Raw genomic sequence first — 16,251 nt, 5'->3', positions numbered from 1 at the left:
TTCACGCTCACCCTGCACTGACAGCGATCACAATGCACTCACAATGAATGTGTGCTACCTCACCCTGCAGACACACAAGCACACTACTCATCCTGCACTCATATGAAACGTCACTCAGCTGTCCCCCTCACTGCTCAATATGCAACTCACTCAAACAAGCCCATCAGTAATCATACATTCATTCGTCCCATTCTGAAATTGCAACTGCACCCAAATTCATACGCCACCTGACTCACCCGGCAGTCACTGCTCGTACCCTACTCTCACACTGTTGCATCACTCACCGTACACTCACATGGGCACTCTTGTCACCCACACAATGCAGAGGTTTAATGTGCCTGCTACAAAGAATATATTCCATACAGATCACAGAAATGAGTGTGAGTAAACTATGAGTAGCGCTATAAAAAGAAAGGTGCTATACAGAGATGAGGTGCATTGTTGGTGAGTGGCAGTGAAGGAATTCATGGAGAAGGAGGAAACGGGGGTGGGGCACCAAAAAAGACTGCTGCACCGTGTGCGACCAGTGTTAGCACCAGCGCTGGCTGGAAGTGTTAACCCCTTATTCGAAGTTCTGGTCTAGTGACTCCCCTGCTTCTGCCTATCATTATTATTATTATTTACATTTGTAGTGTGCTACTGTTAGCAAAAGATGTCCTGGGGCCAATAACCATCTGCTGCCTGAAGGCAAATGAGAAACACACAGAAGGAGAAGGAGAACCAGCCAAGTGGGGTAACCTACAGAGCATTGAGAAAGGTTTTTATATCTTCCAAAAGGATAATATATCCTTGGTGGAGCGAAGCAAAGGAGTGTGCAAGTTCCGTAACTACGCGGCCTGCACCAAAACAGCGAGACAGACAAGTCATGCCTTCTTGAATTAGGTAACAATAAGCAGAGTGGCACAGGCCGAGAGGAGCCTACGGGTCCGACCCGTATGCTTGGTGAAGAGAGATGAGAGAGGACAGCAAGGGAGTGAGAGAATTCGATTGAAGAGGTCAGGGATGAGGAGAAATGTGAATTGCTGAAGAGAAGTGTGGACACGCAAGAAGTGAGTGTGAGCCAAAGGTGAGAGCTTCTGTTAGAACAAAGGGGAGATGTGAAAGATGAATGGGGGAACTGGAGATGTGTAAGATACAAATAGACAAAAATTTTAATGGAGAGATGAGGTGAATGAGAAGTGCTGAAGGCACGGGAGGTGACGGGCTCGGGAGGTCGTGAGATAAATGCAAGAGACTGTTAGAGATGAGGGCAGTGAAAAGACAGAATGACAAGAGGTGGTTAAAGGTGAAGTGAGAGGTTGAATGGGGAGAGTTCAGAGGTTGTAAAAAAAGGGGTGAAAGAAAATGACCTGCAAAGTGAGAGAGAGATTGGGGTTAGGAGAGGAGAGAGGGATGGAAAGGAGGTGGTGAGAGGAAAGCTGCATGGGTAAACGGTTTAACTCTGCACAAAACTGCCAGGGTTTTAAGAGACCCCTTCTTCTCCTGGCCAGAGCCAGGTGAGCTTCTAATGTAGCAGTACAAATTCATGCGGAGTGGAAAACCCATCACAAAGGATGACTAGAAATCTTTCTGATGTTAATGGCTGTATTTTGGTAATTAACTGGTACTGATTGGGTGAAAACTTTCCTCAGTGTTACTGTGTGTAAAAAATGTCAAAATAATTAAACAATGCTATCCTAAAATACGCGGCATCACATAACATTTTTTACATTTTCTTCCCACACTATTTAGTCAAGCCTGTCGCGTAAAATGGTCCTCACCTGCCTCATAATTCCAGTAGCCCTGCCTACAGGTTTAGAATTTTTTGTCAGGAGGTGGTCTTTACTTCTCAAAATGTTGACAGGGGGGTCTCGGCATCCAAAAGTTTAAAGACCTCTGGTTTAGAGGGAGGCTGCTTGTCCATTGTGACACTGAGGGGGCCTTTGCTGCTCTACTACACCTGTGTACTGAGTCATTCTGGTCTACGCTCACAAAATGGGGAAGAGCAAGTGTACCCAACCACACCTCACATTCGAACCCCGTAAAACCGCCAGAACCACTCAACACGCGACCTCGGACTCTGAGACGGACCCTCCCAATGACCACCTTACCAACATTGATAAAACTCTTCTGGCTGTGCAGGCCAGCCTGCAGTCCATTGATGGTAAGATCGACCATCTCAGTCTTCCTATGGATCACATGTTGGCCAAGTTAGACAAACATGCGCTACTGCTGGGGGAAGCCGAGACACGCATTTCGGATGCTGAGGATGGCTTACAACAGGTCACAAACATGGCAGCATCTATGGAGAAAGTCCTTGCTGTTATACAGGCTCGTAATGAAGACTTGGAAGCTAGATCGCGGCGCAACAATGTGCGCATTACAGGCCTGCCAGAATCTAAGAACACAGGCCGCCTTGAGACCTTTGTGGCAAAGTTATTGCGGGACATCTTTGGAGCAGAGCAGTTGTCTCAAGTTCTAATTGTGGAGCGAGCTCATCGTTCCCATCCTGCATGGCCCCCTCCAGGTGCCCCACCTCGCCCCATAATTGCTCACCTTTTAAACTATAGAGAACGGGATGTGGTGCTCTGCTTGGCTAGGGAGAAGGGTACCATTATCCATGAAGGAAACACTCTTGCCTTTTACCCGGATTTCACTCTGGCAGTGCAGGAGGCCCGCAGGGAGTACCAGCCTGCCGAGAAACTGCTTCCTGCGGTGCACATACCATACGCCATGCTCTACCCGGCGAGATTGCGTGATGAGTACAATGGAAAATTAAAAATGTTCACATGCCCAAAATTGGCTTTGGATTTTGCTAAATCTGTATCCCGTCGCAACTGGTCCCCCAGGCACACAGAGGGAGACGAAGCTGCTGGATCTGGTGACATGGCAGATGGACAGGGCAGACTTAGTTTCATAAATGTTTGAGCGGGATAATGCGTCTGGTTCTTTTGATTTTGCTGTGTACTACCTAATGTGGAGTTGGGACGGCCGGGGGGTGTTCTAAGATATGGCATGTGTATAGGGAGTACTTAATGTTTGTTTGATTACAATAGCCCGTTTTGTTTCTCACTCAGTGCACCATCTTTATCAAAATGTTGGTGGCATCGCCCCCTAGGTTAGTATAAAATATATGGGTATGGATATTGAGGCTGGGGAAGGAATAACATGTTAGCTCGGCCACCTCCTATTATCAACAGGAGGGAGTTTGTGCTCCAGCGCACCCCTCTATCGGTGTTCCCCTTACTCAGATACTCCCTTGGTGCTGTACTTGAGATTTGTTGCTGGGAGTTAGGGATGGCTTTAGCATGTTGGGGTTGCTGAAGTTGGTGGGGAGTGAGAGGGGGAGGGGGGTTGGAGATGTTTATGTAGCTGTACAATTTACTATTATGCTGAATTCTGCTCACAAAGTTTGTTCACAGGATAAGGGTAGGGTAGACTCTGCCTTCAGTATACTTTGTTTCTGGCATGCACAGTAATGGCATAACAATTTCTTGCGTCACATGGAATGTGGGGGGGCTCAACTCCCACAAACAAATTCGACAGGTGATAGCTCATGTGGAACGCCATAGAATAGGCATCTCCCTCCTGAAAGAAACGCACCTTACACAACATACTGATCAACTGGTTTGGATTCTCTGGGCCGGTTACCGCCTGGCCTCCTCCTATTCCTCCTTTAGCTGGATAGTACTCCCACTGGTAAAGAAGGGAGTTCCGTTTACAGTCCACCAAACTCATACTGACTCTGCGGGTCGGGACGCTGGCAGGCAAATTGATCACCATGCAAACTGTTATGGACCCAATATAGATGACCCCGGTCTATACAAGAGTCTTCTTGCGGTGCTGCGAGATTGGCCAGATGCAGTCATCCTCTGGGAGGGGGGAGATCTTAATACGCACCTGGACCCTGCCAAAGATAATTCCAGTGGTAGAGTAGGGCATTCACCAGGGGCGGCTCATGTGAAAAATGCGGGGATGGTGGAACTTGGCTTACTGGATATATGGTGACACAGACATGTAGAGACACTTGAGGATACATATATTTCCACAGTGCATGGCAGCTGGTCTCGCCTCGATTATTGGTTGGTGAGTGAGGGGGCGGCGGGCTGGGTGATTGAGGTAGAGAGCCTGCCACGCACTCTCGCTGATCATTGTCCCGTTCGACTCACTCTTTGTATTCCCCAGATGATCCCTTGATCCTTCACTTGGCGCTTCCAATCCGAGGCACTGCTGGATCCCCTCTACTTGGAGACTATTCACGAGGCCAGTATCCAATATTTTGAACTCAATAGGGGATCTGTAGATAGCGGAGGAGTCCTTTGGGAGGGATTCAAGTCTACCATTCGGGGCACCAGCATAGGTACATCAGCTGGCATTTTGAAGGACTTACAGGGCCAGATAACTAGGGTGGAGACTACGCTGACCAACTACGAGCGTGCACCCAGTGAGTCGACCCTAGCGTCCATCAAAGAAGCCATACTCGAACATACAAAACTAGCGGAAGAAGAGCTACACCATATATCTAAACGTCATGTAGCTTGCTACTATGGGGAGGGTGGGTGATCGGGACAGCAGTTAGCCACAAAGATTAAACATTGCATGAGCCAGGCTATAATCACTAAGATCACGGACGATGGTGCAGGTCACGATCACTATAGTGTCACAGACATAACAGAGCAGTTTCGGTGGACATACGCAACACTTTACACCTCACAAGACGGGACAGACACTGCTGAATTGGATGCCTACTTATCACAGGTGGCCAATCGCATGGCTGTCGGAGAGCCAGAGGGACGTCTATGGGGCAGCATATCACAGTGGAGGATATTCGGATGGCCAGAGCCTCCCTCCCTAACAAAAGAGCCTCTGGCCCGGAGGGATTTCCCTCTGAGGTCTATAATGCCTATGCGGAGGAGCTCACCCCCTTTTTGTTAGAAATATACGCGGAGGCCTATGACTCGGGCATACTACCCCCAACTCTCCGTGAGGCGCTGATCATCACCTTATTGAAAAAGGATAAACCTTCTGATTATTGTGACTCATATAGACCACTATTGCTCATTAACACAGATGTGAAAATTCTAGTGAAGATATTAGCCACCCGCCTCCAGCCACTTATGCAGAATCTGGTGCTACCGGACCAGTCTGGCTTCATACCTAAACGGTCCACATCCCATAATCTTCGTACACTGTTTGCTCTGTTCCACACACTCTCTCCTGTTCTCCCGGCGGCAGCTGTAATGCTTCACGCCGCCAAGGCGTTCAATTCAATCAAATGGGGCTACTATTCATTGTACTCCAGCCGATGGGCTTCTCCCCCTTCTTTATTAACTTTGTAAAACTACTGTATGCACGCCCCAAGGCATGGGTCAGAGTGGGTGGTCATACTTCGGAACTGTTCTCCATCACTAGAGGCACCAGGCAGAGGTGCCCCCTCTCACCGCTGTTATGTGCCCTAACTCTAGAACCGCTGGCCTGTTTTATCCGGCAATGTCACAAATATGTGGTTCTCAACTTACATCACCGTCCACTCATCATCTCGTTATATGCGGTTGATATGTTTCTTTTTATTCGGGAACCCCACTCTCATCTAGCGCCTGTTCTGCGGGAGTATATTCGTTTTGCTCGGTTCTTTGGGTTACATATTGACTGATCCAAGTCGGTAGTGATGCCACTGACTGCATGCACACACCCAGATGAGCCTGAATTCCCCCTTGTGTGGGCGACGGAGTCGGTTAAATATTTGGTCCACCGGGATCCCGACAGAGTTATCCGGGAGAATTATGGCACCGCTGCCACATTGTTGGAGCAGCAAATAGACAGGTGGGTTTGTCTTCCACTCTCTCTTGCAGATCGTATTGCTCTTATTAAGATGGTGGTGTTACCTACATTTTTATAAAACTGTGCGTTCGCTGCTTCTTTGCCTGTTCTGGGGTGGTAGGCAGGCTCGGATGGGATGGTGGATTCTCACCCTTGACTATAAACATGGGGGATTCAGTGTGCCTGACATCTGTCCGTAATACCTGTGTGCACATGCTCAATATGCAATTGTTTGTTTCGCATCTCACGGTTTTATTCCGCATGTGGCAGTAGAACTTTGGGACACACATCCTATCCCGTGAGCTCTGTGTTAACGCATAGACGTCGCCACACACCTCGGGATGAAATTAACACCCTCAACTCCACGATCGCAGTATGCCAGGCTGGGAAACTGCAGTTGTACTCTCCACTGCTTCCTATTGCTTACCATGCGGACATCTCAGTGACTCATGAGGTGGGAGCCATGCGGGCATTGATAAAATGCAGGTTCCATACCCTAACAGCACTTTTTTGACCCACGCGGACGTTGACTATATCCAGCATAAAACCCTTCTGTTTACATTCTCACTTCACAGACTAAAAAAATCATCACAGGCCCACTTGCCAGTGTTCCCTGCGGAACCCCCGGCGTCCCTGGCATTGTACACTCTCCTTACCAGCCCCACCCGTCACAAGCTTGTCACCAAATTGTACCGAGCTGCTAAGGAGGATAGTGCCCTCCCCAGGATAAAAGCCTGTCAAAATGGAACAAATATTTAGACCCTATACTTCGCTCCCCAGCACACGTCAAATTTTCAAACATGTTTCCCTATTATGATTGAGAAGAATTCATCGTCATGCAAAATAAATTATGAACAATTCCATCCGGTTCTTTTTTCTTCTTCGTTTTAGTTCAGAGTTCTTGTCATTTAGTTGTCAACAGCCACAGCCAAAGCCAACACGTGTTGCGTTGCTTTTTGGGGGGTGTATCCCTCAAGGCTGTATAAATGTAAACATACAAAGTGCCTATGTATTTAATGTGACATGATCTCTCAAAGACAATGAAAATAACATGTTCAATGTCATGAAACGCACATGCTCATCACAAAGTGGATAGATCCCAATTTCCATACAAGTTTATGCCTCTAGAAACGAGGATGACTATAACCCGAATATGATAGAGAGATTAATTAATAAAAGGTTCCAAACGCCTTAATATATTGCAAGTACAACCTTATTGCCATAGGTGCACTCAATTGTGAAAAGTCGTTATTTGAATAGGTCGGGTGTTTGTGCTCTACATTAAATAGTGCACAGTGGAGACTACAACTTGTGATCAATAAAACAATCCCAATGTCACTTCACGGTAAAAAAGTGCGAGTACACAGTTAGATATAGTGCCTAATAACCATAAATCCCAAAAATATACCTAAATGCTTCAAATCTGTAACTTCTGTAATATGAAAGGAAGAAAGACAGACATGTGTACAATAAACCTTAGTCAATCTACTCATAGTCACTATGTGTATTGAGACCCGCAGCTGTCCCGGAAGGAATGGAAGTACTGTTGTAATCTGACTAGCGCCTTCACCTCTAATGGGAATTTGCGTATTATACATTTCAAATACCTTCATCAGGTCTACCATATACCCCACAGGCTTTTTAAGTATGGTCTCATTGCAACAGACGCTTGTACACGGTGTGGAGCCTCGGGTGCGGACTTTTGGCACCTGACCTGGGCCTGTAAGCTGGTGACGGAATATTGGATTAAGGTGATTGCTAAACTGTCCAAAATCATTGGGGTGGCATTGGTTTGCTCACCGCAAGTGTGTCTATTGGGGCTACTTCCTTTTCTGAAAGGTCCTGGGGGTAAGCTGGCAAGAGGGGCACTGCTTATTGCCTAACGGCGAGTAGCGATGGTGTGGAATAGCAAGCGAAATCCTACAGTTGAACTATGGCTAGGTGATTTGATGTACTGCAGGGAAAATTTGAACTATACGCAGAGGAACTACTGGTGACCTCCCGCCCGAATGATATATGGGAGCCCCTATTGGTCTACTTTTGCACTATGGTACAGCCTGATACCCCTGAACCTGTGGCTGAGTAAATAATGTTCTGTATCAAAGCATCCGTTATACAAAACTTTCCATTGTACTGCCAGAACTGGAGTCTACCATCTGTGTGTGTAAATTATGGCGATGAGTTATCTGATAGTAATGTTTGTTTTTCTTTTTCTTCTTACATTGTCCTTTTTTTCAATGCCTCATCTGTGAAGTGTATGATACTATATGAAAATCAATATATCAATAAAAAAAAAAAAAATTAGGGGCCAATTATTAAAGAAAGTCTCAAAAGTAACCCATGGTGCCGGGCGTTACACCGGGCGGTGATGTCAGGCGGGAGAGGGGCAGGGTGGGGGGTTGTAAAATGCGGGATATGGACCATTTCAGGTAAGTACCTAAAAAAAAAAAGCATTTGCAATGCAATAGGTCTCGCATTTACACAAGTTTGAGCTATTGACATTGTAAATGACAATGCCTTTTCTATTTATTTTTGTTTTTAAAACATAAATAAAAGGCATTGTCATTTACAATGTGAATGCCTCAATCTCGCATAAATGCGAGACCGATTGCATTACAAATGCTTTTCTTTTTGTAGTCTTATATAGCGTGCACTCGACCTGAAGGTATTGGAGCGCTTTACATGAGCACCATTTACATTACACAAAGACACATTCATTTTTTGGTACAAGGAGATTAAATGAATTGCCCAGAACCATAAGATGTTGAGCCGACGCCGACACTTGAACCAGGTTCCCAGTTCCAAAGTCGGCAGCTCTGGCCGTTGGGCTATCCTGCAGGTCACAAGTTTAAACATTGTTAAGGTAACTCAGTGGGTTGTGCACAGTGGCTTGTGATGAAAGAGAACTAGAATTCCAGTAAGATAACTCGATAATTTGGGTGCCTTCTGTAGTCACCGTTTGACAGTATCTAGGTGGGCTCTATGGTAACATTAGAAATGTGACACCTATAGCATTTGTAATGCAATATGTGTTATATTTACGTGCCTTAGATGTATTGATATTACAAATAACAATGGCTTTTATTTTTTTTAAATAATTAGTACTTAAATAAAAGTTATAGTAATTTATAATGGCAATAGCTTAAACTTTTATAAATAACTTTTGGGAAGATTATGTTGATGCTGTGGCGTTCAGTGGTGCTGAGTGATGCTGTGGCGTTCAGTGGTTCTGAGTGATACTGTAGCATTGAGTGATGCTGTAGCATTGAGTGATGCTGTGGTGCTGAGTGATGCTGTGGTGCTGAGTGATGCTGTTGCGCCGAGTGATGCTGTGGTGCCGAGTGATGCTGGGGCGTTGAGTGGTGCTGGGGCATTGAGTGGTGCCTAGTGATGCTGTGGCGTGGAGTGATGCTGTGGCGTGGAGTGATGCTGTGGCGTGGAGTGGTGCTGTGGCGTGGAGTGGTGCTGTGGAGTGAAGCTGAGTGATGCTGTGGCGTGTAGTGATGCTTTGGCGTTGAGTGAAGCTGAGTGATGCTGTGGCGTTGAGTGATGCTGTGGCGTTTAGTGATGCTGTGGCGTTGAGTGGTGTTGAGTGAAGCTGAGTGATGCTTTGCATGTAGTGATGCTGTGGCGTTGAGTGGTATTGAGTGAAGCTGAGTGATGCTGTGGCGTTTAGTGATGCTGTGGCGTTGAGTGGTGTTGAGTGAAGCTGAGTGATGCTGTGGCGTTGAGTGATGCTTAGTGATGCTGTGGCCTTTAGTGATGCTGTGGCGTTTAGTGATGCTGTGGCATTCAGTGGAGGGATCCGTGAGTGGATGGATGAATGGATGGCTGGATCAGTGAGGGGATGGAAGGTTGAATGGATCTATCAGTGAGTGGATGGATGATGAATGGATGGATCAGTGAGTGGATGGATGCATGGACGGTGGGTAGCGGAATGGATGGAAGGCTCTGAATGGATGGGTGGTAGGAAGAATGGATGCATGGATGAATGAGTGGATACACGGATGGATGTATAGATGAATGGTAGTCACCGAGACAACTCAGAGCACAAAGTACGCAATCAGTGCCTGCATCTATGCAAGCATCACCCACATCTACGATTATGCAGGATCTGGGTTCTGATATTATGCTATCTGCGTGGCTCACCCGCCCCGGCTCTCCCTGCTCCCTCCCCTCCCCTATGTACAGCGGGAACAGCTGTGCGAATAAATAAGCCTTTAATGAAGGCTCTTTATGTCGCCCCCGCCGCCACGAGTCTTTATCGTTTGTAAATACATGCCCGGATGGGGCTGGCACAATGAGCCCAAGGAGTATTGGCTGAACTCTAAAAACTGACGATGCAAAAAATATTAAAATCTCATGTAATGCGTCCAATACAATTAGGTGGAAACTAACAACTTTTACCTTCGGGGTTAGTTCGAAAAGCTGGCAAAAGTGCCTGAACTATTAACAAGAGCACGAGAGAAAGTTATCTGCGGGCATTTTGCAACGAAATCACGAAAGAAAATATTGAATGTGTCCATGTGTAATGTAGCTGGGCCCCGTGTAAAGCGCTATAACAACTTTTGTTCGAGTTCGCGCTATATAAAACTACAAAACTACAAAAAAAGTTCAAACCCATGCATTTTTCCAAATGTTGTATAAAACACTTGTACAGCGCATTTACAAGCTCAACAAGCTCTTGGCATTGCTGTGGGGAGGGAGGGAGGAGAAATACGAGACACAGCCTGGCGGCCGCGAAAAGTGTGAAGCAGGGGGCGGGGAGCGGATCCCTTTGAAGTGAAGCTAAGCTTCACTTCAAAGGGGTGGAAGGAGTGAGGAGTGAAAAAGAAGTCGGGGGGAAATTAGGTTGATGCCAGAGATAAGGGCTTAGAGAAGATGGAAACGGAGAGAGGGAAGTGGAGAAGAGAATGGGCTGGAGGAAAGAGGTGGAAATGAATAACCGAGGGCAAGGGACACGTAGCGATGGAATGGATTTGAAAAAAGTGAGATACTGGAAGAGTGAAATAGAGAGAGGGAAAAGAAGAACATGAGTTAGAAAAACAAATAAGTGTCTGCGGGAAGAAGGGATATCAACTAAGTCAGGTGAAAAAAGTAGCGCTGTATAACAAATGCGTCATGTTAGAGAAACTTGGTGGCGAGTAAAGGTAATCAATGAAACATATTGTGTGTCACGTAAGTAACAAAGTTCAAAGTGATGGAAAAGACTCTCTACTTCATATGGAAAAAGATAAGAATAGGCAGTGGTTTGTTGCCAGGAGACAAACGTTGCGTCCAAGATTTTAAAATGCAGCGTGCCTGATGTTTCAAAAATGTGGGCTGGTATTTTATGCCGGCATTTGTTCGTGAACAAATTACAGGGTGCCTGGTGCGGGCAGAGAATTAGGCCGGCATCCGTTTGTAAATACATGCCCGGATGGGGCTAAAGTAGCGCTGTATAACAAATGCGGCATGTTAGAGAAACATGGTGGCGAGTAAAGGTAATCAATGAGACAAATCGTGTGTCACGTAAGTAACAAAGTACAAAGTGATGGAAAAGATTCTCTACTTCATATGGAAAAAGATAAGAATAGGCAGTGTTTTGTTGCCAGGAGACAAACGTTGCGTCCAAGATCTTAAAATGCAGCGTGCCTGATGTTTCCAAAATGCGGGCTGGTATTTTATGCCAGCATTTGTTCATGAGCAAATTACAGGGTGCCTGGTGCGGGCAGAGAATTAGGCCGGCATCCGTTTGTAAATACATGCCCGGATGGGGCTGGCACAATGAACCCGTATGCAAGATGGTTCAATAAATGCATGGCTGGGAGGCGCGCTGAGCCTGATGTGCAGTGAAGGCTCGTGAATGAGTTAAAAACGGGGAGAAAATGCATTGACAGCATATGCGCCTTGTGTGCCAGGATCTTTAAAAGTGCAGAGTGCCTGATGTTACAATGATGCGGTCAAGTGAAATAGTGCCGGTATTAGTATTTAAAGACATGCCCAGACGGGGCTAGCAAGCTCCATGTGTGTGTCTGTACAGTTAAAAAAACTGATAATCGTTTGTAAATACTCTGAGCAGGAGACATCACAGGCACACGGAGATCTACCCAAACGGAAAAGAGAGTGGTAGAAAAGGGCAGAGACCATAGAGTCGGGGAGAGAAATAGAGGGAGAAAGGGATACGAAGGGCTAGAGTTGGAGAGAAATGAGGGAGAAAGAGTGAGAGAGAGAGAAAGAGAGAGGAGGGTTGAAGGGGGATACGAAGAGATAACGGAAAGAAAACCAGGAAAGTAAAGAGGAGGGGAAGAGTGGAGTCAGGAAAGAAGCTTTTAGGGGCGGGACTGCGGATCCCTTTGAAGCACGGCCTAACGGCCGTGAACAGGGATGTAATTAGGGGGGAGGAGGGGGAGGAGAATTGGAGCCGAGCAACAGATGGCTTTGAAGTGGACGCGCTCGAGGCAGGCGGATGGAAAGCGCGTGCAGCAGGGGGCGGAGCGGATCCCTAGAGTTGCATCAGGAAAGCTAAACCAGCAGGCGGATGCGCGTTCACGATCACATGCACTTGTGGAAATCCGCTGGCTGGTTTAGCTTTCCTGATACAACACTAACATTCTCCCCTATCCATTCTGCTGAATGGAATAGGCTCGACCTAAAAAACTAATTTCGTTGCCCGCGCTGCATCACATTTGGCGAAGCAGCGCGGACAACGAAATTCGTTTTATTAATTTTTTTAGGTACTTACCTGAAATGGTCCATATCCCGCGTTTTACAAACCCCCCACTCTGCCCCTCCCCCGCCTGACGTCACCGCCCGGTGTAACGCCCGGCACGGGCCGTGCCAGGGTATATGCCATTGCATTAAGTGCATCTATAAGGCTTTCGTGAATTCCCAAGAATTTACAGAAGTAGGATAAGAAAAAGTATTCCTACAAAACGTTTTAGTATGAGCAAATATGTATGTGTAGATTTTCTCATGCTAAAATCTGAGTGTTTGCAAGTTCACTTTCCCTCCAACCACTTTTTTCTCAACATCTGCTATTGTCAGGCGTAAATTTCCAACATTTGTCAGTATGGGAAAAAATTAGAGAAGTGTTGTTGAAAACCCTTAAAACATTCAAGTTAGCACAGACTTAAAAGGGCATTCTAACCCTGGAACTATTGCTTATCACTACTTTCAGCCCCAGTATGAAGATCTGCGGAAACGTGGCAATATAGGGGATTGCAAGTGTTCATACACTACTATGGTATGAGCCCTGGCCTAATAATAGAGGGTATATCAGAGCTCTTATCTAATGAGATTGCTGCCATAATTTGTTGCCGCACCAAAGGGACAAGTGGATTTTGTTACAGGACAAGTAGATTTATGAAGCAACATGTAGATTCTTTATTAAATTCCACACCCCTGGTTTTTCTTAACCCTGGGCTGTAAGACTCTTGCTACAGAGTATCAGCAACAACCTGCATGGCATGCTAATCCAGGGCGTTTTCTGCAGGGGACATAGACAGACTTTGGGAGTCTGATGCAGGAGTCGGCTTGCTTCGAAGAGCCAAAGCTCAAACAGAGGCATCAGAAGCTGCAAATTTGGCAACAAATTACTTCATACAATTTAAAGACTCTAAAATAAAAACAATGGGCCCAATTCACAAAAGTAATCTGAGACAAAATCATAACTTTACGACTTTCGGTATTCACAAAGGGCATTTAGGAGTAGTAAAGTTAGGAATCCTAACTTTATTACTCCTAAAATGTTAGGATTCCTAACCTTACTACTCCTAAATTGCCTTTGTGAATACCGAAAGTCGTAGAGTTAGGATTTTGTCTCAGATTACTCTTGTGAATCTGGCCCAATGTAGTTCAACATTTCGAAGTGTCAGGTGCACGCATTTATATAACTGAATTGAGTGACATACATTGGGAGTAATATTTTAAAAATATGACAAAAAACACCCCTGTGCCTACGAGTATCCCAAAAATTCAGTTTGTAGTGTTCTTTATTTATTTATATAAATATGCTAGTACAAAATGTAAAAGATTATTTTATATTTACTGTGTTTAAGACAGGTTTTTGCAGAGCGCAGATCCTACACTGAAGCATTTCAACGTGCTCTGTACCTGGATGGTTAAGGAAAATGATACCTAGTGACGTATATTGATGAGCCATATTATGAAATGATTTGGTCAAGTGGGAAAGCCGAGATTTGAGTCCAATACTTCATATGGTGCAGTTTAGACTGTAGAGATGCATCATTTTCTCTTCCATTCTACACCAGAGGTCATGGTTTTTTGTTTTCAGTTATTCAAGTGTTTTTATTTAATTCATGCTTGATTGTGGAAATTGTGGAAATCAATAAATAAATAATAAACTGACACTAAACACATATATATATATATATATATATATATATATATATATATATATATATATATATATATATATATATATATATATATCTGAGCAAAGCCCTGGAGCTTCAGAGGAGCACTTGATGCTGTCCCTGGCTTGAAACAGCCTGTGTTTGCCTCGCTGTTGTTTGCTTCCTGCGCATCTTCCCTCATTAGTTTAAAACCCTTTCCGACGCGTTTCGAGGCTGGAACGCCCCGTAATCTTGGAGTGTGTCACAGAATAGTCAGACTGCAGCGCTGTATTTAACCTTTTATTAAGTCGAATGTTTCCTCCCTCAGTGGGCGTGGCACATTCTGGAAGCGTGGAATGCACATTGGCATTCGTTTGTACCTTGAGTAGGCGGGATTGTTCAGGTATGCAAACTGTTAACTCCCTAGAGTGCTCCTCTGAAGCTCCAGGACTTTCCTCAGACATATATATATATATATATATATATATATATATATATATATATATATATATATATATATATATATATATATATATATATATATATATATATATATATATATATATATATATATATATATATATATATATATATATATTTATATTTATATTTATATTTATTTTTTTTTGGAGTACAAGAAGGGCAGCACAACCGGGTACTTTTTAGAAGTTATTTATTTCACCAACACTCCACCGACGCGTTTCAGCCTCACGGCTTTTCTCACAACCGTGAGAAAAGCCGTGAGGCTAAAATGCGTCGGTGGAGTGTTGGTGAAATAAATAACTTCTAAAAAGTACCCGGTTGTGCTGCCCTTCTTGTACTCCAAAATTGCAATTGGGGCTCTGATCCTGCCCTCGGGTCGAGCACACACTGCGGAGCGCTCTCGTGCATGAACGGATCGAATTGATGGGAATATATATATATATATATATATATATATATATATATATCATTCACTTAAAAAAAACATAGGTTTCGAGCCTTATATAGTTAGGAATTAGCATTTAAAAAACCATTGAAATTGCTCCTATATAGTTAGTTGTACTAACTATATTTCGTGCACCCGCAATCCACTGCTGATGACGTCACATATTACAGCATTCATGAACTGGTCAGTGACATCACTGATGACATCACTGATATATATATATATATACATATATATATATATATATATATATATATATTTACATTACATAGTCAACAGTTTTAAAGCTGTAATTTTCTGTTTTGAATGTTTCCACGGACGCTGAAGACCAACAGTGACAGAATAAGCATGCTGTACTTCGGAGGGGCTTCTTAAAGAGCTGTAACCTAAGGAGGAAACCTGGTAGGTTTTCTGGGACCTTTTTATTTTTGCTAATTATTTAATAGTAACGATAACAGTAGCATAATAAAACGGCTTGGGCTCTCGTGGCTTGACGTGACACATACAGCGGTAACTTGATTGTTCGAGCTGCATCTTTTATCTCTTGTCCTACATCCGTGTGCTACGAAAGCAGCTGGCTGCACTTGTTCTTCTCTGTAGGCCACCTTGAGTGTGGTGTGGTGCCGTTTTGTCTGCATCTACCCCTAGGATCACAGTTTGGTTGGTAGCTATCTTGGTGGGCGCATTACAAGCAACCGAGTGGGTTTGTGTTCACCGCTTAATCGGCGGGGCAGGTCGCTGCTCTCTCTGCCAGCCCGAAAGAGGATGGCAGCCAGTGTGGCTTACGGGCCTTGGGATGATTGCGCCTGTTTATCCATGTGTATCCCCAACTTCATTTTAGTGATGCCCTTTCTAGTCTGGGTGAGGTGGAGCTTAGGCATTCCATAGCTTAATGACACCGACCTGGACTTCACCCGAGTAGGCTGTCTGACCAGTAGAGTGCCTGGCCCACCATTCTGGCCAATTTCGTCGGGAATAACTGCAACTTAATACGTGGATGGGGTAAGGCTGGGCCCACATTTTTTAGGTGGAAACTATGGGCCTAATTCAAAACGGTAATTTACACTTTTGATTTAGTTTACATGTTTGAAAAAGTTTACTACTTTTCGGAATTCACAAACACCAAGTGTACGGTACTACTAAGGAAAAAAAAAAGGCAGAAGTAAAGGCCTACCACCGGTACTGCAA

The 16,251-nt window shown here is 44.8% G+C and overlaps 1 protein-coding gene across 2 annotated transcripts in view; it reads left to right on the top strand.

The window, feature by feature from the left end:
* The window catches only part of TERB2 (telomere repeat binding bouquet formation protein 2), a 714,733-nt gene that overhangs the window by 544,420 nt on the left and 154,062 nt on the right, over positions 1-16,251 (top strand). The window lies entirely within an intron of this gene.

This window comes from Lissotriton vulgaris, chromosome 2_2 (assembly GCF_964263255.1).
Source record: "Lissotriton vulgaris chromosome 2_2, aLisVul1.2, whole genome shotgun sequence".
NCBI lineage: Eukaryota > Metazoa > Chordata > Amphibia > Caudata > Salamandridae > Lissotriton > Lissotriton vulgaris.
Note: the sequence above shows the minus strand (reverse complement) of the source record. Positions and strands in the feature narration are given on the sequence as shown.